The following is a 6,274-nucleotide window of genomic DNA, read 5'->3' on the forward strand; positions in this document are numbered from 1 at the left end:
GGAGTGTCCCTTTACTTGGGCTCCTCTGTTACAGTCGAGAAAACCTGGGACTTGTGACAACTGGAGTCAACCTGGGATCCTGGCACCAAATGCCAGCAGAAACAATCCTGCCCCCCTTGGAAGATGAGATGAGGTTCTTTCTGGAACATGAGTGCAGTTCGAGAGCTTCAGGTAGAAAGCCCAGTCGTCCTTACCCTGCGTGGCCCACCCAGGATCACGAATGGGGTCAGCCTCAGGGAGCTATGAGCCTGGTGTCTGAGACACAGCTTGGACCTTTGTACTGCTGGAAGCACAGGGAATCCTGAGGGTTGATCAACTCCCCAGCAAAGACAAACTGGCATGCTCGTCAGTGTGAGAACAAAGCTACAAGACCTAGGAGTGGCATTTTGCAGATCTGCTGTTTTTCAAAAAAACTTGTGCTTGAATGTGTATAACATAAAATTTACCATTTAAGCCGTGTGTGTGTGTGTGTGTGTGTGTGTGTTTGAGATGGTGTCTCGCTCTGTGGCCCGGCTGCAGTGCAGTAGCTCACTGCAACCTCCACCTCCCAGGTTCGAGCGATTCTCCTGCCTCAGCCTCCCGAGTAGCTGGGATTACAGGCACCAGCCACTACACCCAGCTAATTTTTTATATTTTTGGTAGAGATGGGGTTTCGCCATGTTGGCTAGGCTGGTCTCGAACGCCTGACCTCGTGATCCACCTGCCTCAGCCTCCCAAAGTGCTGGGATCACAGGCATGAACCACCACGCCTGGCCCATTTAAGCCATTTTTAAATGGACAATCAGTGGCATTAAGTGCATTCACGTTGTGCCACCATCACCATCATCCACCTCTGGAACTTTTTCATCTTCCCCAATGGAAACTCTGCCCATTAAACAGCCACTCCCCATTCCCCTCCCCGCAGCCCCTGGCAACCACCCTTCTACTTCCTGTCTCCACGAACGTGACTACTCTAGGTACCACATATAAGCAGAATCATACAGGATTTGTCCTTTTGTATCAGATCTGGGGTTCGTATGCTGAAGGAAACTGCCTGCAAACTCTTCTGTGTGAGTGGAGAAAGGACCTGTGTTTTGAGTGTCAAAGGAGTTTCTGCCCCAAGAGGACTTAGAGTTACCAGGGTGAATCCTTGACTTTTTGGAGGAACGTGTCAGAAGATGTGCTCACTCACATCCCTGAATTCATGGATATTGCCAATGTGAGAATGGCAAACCCGGGGCCCGAGGGTGGCCGCTCTTCACGCAGGCCTGGTGGGGCCTTACTGCTGCTCAGAATCCTTTTTTTTTTTTTTTTTTTTTGAGATGGAGTCTCGCTCTGTTGCCCAGGCTGGAGTGCAGTGGTGTGGTCTTGGCTCACTGCAAGCTTGGCCTCCCGGGTTCACACCATTCTCCTGCCTCAGCCTCCCCCACCTGAGTAGCTGGGACTACAGGCACCTGCCACCATGACCGGCTAATTTTTTGTAATTTTTAGTAGAGATGGGGTTTCACCATGTTAGCCAGGATGGTCTCAATCTCCTGACCTCATGATCCACCCGGCTCGGCCTCCCAAAGTGCTGGGATTACAGGCGTGAGCCCCCGCGCCCGGCCCACAATCCTTCTTAACACAGTGTGCGGGCAGCCACAGCCACCTGATAGGCCCTGTGGAGGAAACATTTGCCATCTGTGGTCTGTGGCATGTCAGTTACTTTGAAAACTGGAGGTAACACAGTCTGAAGCATTTACATGACTTCTTTGTGCCCTTAAGGTAAGTCAGCGGATGTGTGACAAGTGCTTGGAACCTCCCCGGCTGGGGGCTCCCTTGCCTAAAGACCAGCTCCTCCCCACGCCATGCCTGTCTTCCAGAGCCCGTGACTCCAGCTCTCATTCCATGAAGACGACACACTCCATTTCTCCTGGATGTTTTTTTTTTGTTGTTGTTTATTTGCTTGTTTTGAGACAGGGTCTTGCTGTGTCACCAAGGCTGGAGTGCAGTGGTGCAATCATAGCTCACTGCAGCCTCACCTTCCTGGGCTCAAGTGATCCTCCTGCCTCGACCTCCCAAAGTGCTGGAATTACTCTAGCCTCTCCTGGGTCTTTGAAGTCTGTGCCTGCACAGGGCTGTTGCTCAGCTAACCTGAAGTTTTCTCGGCAGTGTGAGTAGTTTTTCACTCTCCCCTCGAGTGGTGATGCTAAGTCCCCTTCATGGAGTTTGCTGTTCATTTCTCTGCTCACAGGGATTAGAACTTGATAGCAAAGAGTAGGAGGGCATCAGGCACTGGCTGGGCCGGCAAAAGGTGTGCATTTAGCCCTGAGCACGCCCTGAGGAAGCAGCTGTGCTTCGGGCTCCGTGTGACGTGAGGAAGAAGCTGAGAGGCAGAGGCGAGCAACACGTCTGAGGCCGCAGAGCCGCCAAGAGACCAAGGAGCAAAGCCACGGCACCCGTCCCGCTCCCTTTTTTCAGTCAAGTATGAGGGAAATAGTGAGGAAAGTTATTCTTATGTGGAGCAGGACAACAAAAACCCATAAACAACCTTCTCATGTTGGCTCAGAATTGATGGTCATCTGGCTGGTAATGGGATTTTACTCTTGTGTTCTTGAAAGCTCTGCCAGGAAAACCTCACTAGAAAGGCCTGGAAGCTTCTGGAAAATATGGATTTGTAGACCCGCCCCCACCCCTGCCTATCCTATCAGAATCTGTGGTAGAGTAGGGAGTAGGCCAAGGAATTTAAAATTTTCACAAGATTTCTGGGCACTCCTCTAATCATGCCTGGAGAAACACTCTGCAGACCCTCAGCTTTTTAACGGAGGTAGTGATATTGTTTGGCTGTGACCTCACCCAAATCTCATCTTGAATTGTAATCCCCATCATCCCCATTATCCCCACATGTCAAGGGAGAGACCAGGTGGAGGTAATTGAATCATGGGGGCGGATTCCCCCATGCTGTTCTCCTGAAAGTGAGTGAGTTCTCACGAGGTCTGATGGTTTTATAAGTGTTTGGTAGTTTCTCCTGCGTTCATTCTTCCCCTGCTGCCCTGTGGAGAAGGTGCCTGGCTTTCCCTTCACCTTCCGCCATGATTGTAAGTTTCCTGAGGCCTCCCAGCCATGCTGAACTGTGAGTCAATGAAACCTCTTTCCTTTCTAAATTACCCGGTCTCGGGCAGTTCTTTATAGCAGTGTGAGAGCAGCCTCATATAGCTGGAAGTGTGGCTTTGGAACCTGCATTTTAGACAAGATTCCTCAGCTGATTCTTAAGCACACACCACTTGTGAGCCACTGTCTTCAGGCCCTCATCAGGCACTCAGCAGCAGCGGTTTAGTTTTTCCTGACATTTTGTGTTTTTCACTAGTCATGGCCATACGGTGATGAAAAGTGGCCATTTTATGATAGAATGGAGGTCCTAACTGTTGGGGACATTGCAGAAACTGCAGGAATTAACCTGTCACATGTTTCATTGAAAAACATGATGATTTATCATCAAAATGAATAAGTTCTTTCACTTTAGAATGTAAACCATATACTATTAGAACGAAGGACACATTTAAAAAATACTAAATTGAAGTGATCTTTGTGTTTTGATGGTGACTGAGTTCTGCTTTGCGTTTTTGTTACCATTTCCATCCTTGAGTTTCTTTGGTCCTGTTCATTGCCCTGGTTCCAACTCGACTCTTTTCTCCTCTGTAGGCAAAGTTCTAGTGCATACAATCCCAACACGATCGTGGTGTTCTGTAAGGGCCTCTGCTCCAGCCGGTTGGGGCACCCATCTGGATCTGACTCCCAGCTCTGCCTTTTCCTCCTCCAGGAGGCAGGGAGGCACTGTGCCTGTCCCAGCCGCCTCTAATGACCTCCCTCAGGACTTCTCTAGGTGAGTGACTCAGCTTGACTCAGCTACCAGACTTTTTCTGGGAGCCAGAATATTTTGCCACACAACCAACATATGGTAAACATTCACACTGCCTGAGTACAATAATTGTAAATTAAACATGCCAGGGAAAAGAAAAAGGCCTAGATCTCCTCACTCTCAAAACGGAGAGATCATCAGCTCAAGAATGAGAACAAGTTGACAAAGCCATCCCCCCCACCCCCACTCCGCTCTCTGGGGCTGCTGTGGGGATCTGTTGCTCAGAAGGTGGCCCTGAGAGAGCAGAGAAGACACAGGATGCCAGGGTCTATGTGGAGAGGGGCGGAGGGACGTGTCTCCTCAGTTTAAAGATAAAACAGATGTGGTCCCAGCTACTCTGGAGGATGAAGCAGGAGAATCGCTTGAACCAAGGAGGCAGAGGTTGAAGTGAGCCAAGACTGTGCCACTGCACTCCAGCCTGGGTGACAGAGTGAGACCCTGTCTCAAAAACAAATAAAAAGATAAAACAGAGTGCTAAGAAGGAAGCGGCTCTGTTTGAAGTACTTGCCACCGTGGCTGGCTCAGCTTTATGTGTTTGCAGGGAGCAGTACAGTTATTCCCAATTTCTAAGTTTGGTGGAGTTCCCCTTCTTTTTCTTTCTCAGCCACGTGGAGTTATGGCAATTGAGAAAGGCCAGGGCAGATGCTGACATTTGGCAGCCTCCACAAATGGGATTTCAATGCTGTGAGTCCTGTGGTGGGGCCGTCCTGGCCCCCCTCTTTGGAACGTAGCTGCTGGGAGCACCTCTTCCCTCTGTGTTCCTAGGCTCATGGTGTTATGCCTCTGGGAAAGGGCAGCCTCTTAGAAGCAGCTGGTGCGGGCTGGCTTCCTTGTCTGAGATGGCTTCTTGGCATTTGGTGTTCATGTGACAACACACACTGTATTCCCCGCCTTTCAGAGTCTGGAGTTTTCTTCCCCTGAAGTACTTTTTTCTGCTTTGGAAGATGTTGCTTTTTAGGTCCTAAAGTGGAGTCTGAAGGTTGGAAGAGTTTGGGTTTTTGTTACTGTTTTGTTTGTAAATGTCTTGGCTCTGTGCTGATGGTTTTAAGGATCTGGGAGTGAGGAATGAGAGAGAGATGTGCGAGTGGAGATGTTTTGAGGGATGCTCTAACCTCAGGGTCAGGGTTGGCCATGAAGGCAGGTGGCTTAGGCACCCTTCCTGGGTCATGCTGTCCGCCACCAGCCTGCTGCGGCTCGCAGGACAGCACCAGTGAGCCCTGGAATGCTCTTGTATAATAGGCTTCCTGGAAGAAGGGCCTCCCTCGTTTGCCATTTGCAACCCTGTTCCCCTATCGTGAGAGGGCATGGCCCAGAGCATTGAAGGATTGAAGGCAGGAGACGTACCTGGAAGGTGAATGGAAAATCCTCACATCCACCTATTCACTGATTCTCATTTTAAAATAAGAGATCAGTGTCTCCAGTGCACCCCAAGTCAGTGAGCATGGGGCATTGAGAAGGTCTAAGTATACCCTAGTATACTGGAAACTAGTTGGGCCAGGAAGCCCAAGGAGGAGTAAGAGAGGAAGAGGGTGGTGTGGACATGGAGGTATAAGACCCCCAGAGCTGCACGCAGGCTGTGGCCATCTACACGTGGGTCTGCAGCACCACACAGTGACACCAAACATTTGATGCTGTAGGGAGCAAGAAAACGTCTATCATCAATTGCTTCTTTAAAAGTGTGGTACAGGCCGGGCGCAGGGGCTCAAGCCTGTAATCCCAGCACTTTGGGAGGCTGAGGTGGGTGGATCACGAGGTCAGGAGTTGGAGACCAGCCTGACCAACGTGGTGAAACGCTGTCTCTACTAAAAATACAAAAATTAACCAGGTGTGGTGGTGCATGCCTGTAATCCCAGCTACTCAGGAGGCTGAGGCAGGAGAACTGCTTGAACTCGGGAGGCGGAGGTTGCAGTGAGCAGAAATTACACCACTGCACTCCAGCCTGGGCGATAGAGCAAGACTCCGTCTCAAAAAAAAAAAAAGTGTGGTACCCACAGGGTCAGAGTTTTATTTTGTTATTTGTTTTTTATTTTGTTATTTGTTTTTTAACTGACAGTACCTTTTTTGAGTTTGTTTCAGGAAAAAAAAAATGTGAGTTCTGAATTTTCTTCCCTAGTTGCCCTCCTCCTTCTATCCCAGATACCTGGGGCTGTCCCCTCTTCCCTGTGGACAGTCACTCTGGCCCTGGCCTGAGACTGGATGTCAGCCCTGCCTCTGTGAGCCCTGCCAGCCCCCTCTGCTGACAGCAGCTGCACGCTGATGTCCAGACGCCACGACTGGCCTGAAGCCTGTCAGGGTCCAGCCAGCCCACTGTCCAGCCTCAGCTTCCATCTCTTGCTCCTCTCCCATGATGCTCCAGCCATCTGTGTGGAGCCACACACACCTGCTGTTCCCGGGACA

Source organism: Pan paniscus, chromosome 12 (genome assembly GCF_029289425.2).
Source record: "Pan paniscus chromosome 12, NHGRI_mPanPan1-v2.0_pri, whole genome shotgun sequence".
Taxonomy (NCBI): Eukaryota; Metazoa; Chordata; class Mammalia; order Primates; family Hominidae; genus Pan; species Pan paniscus.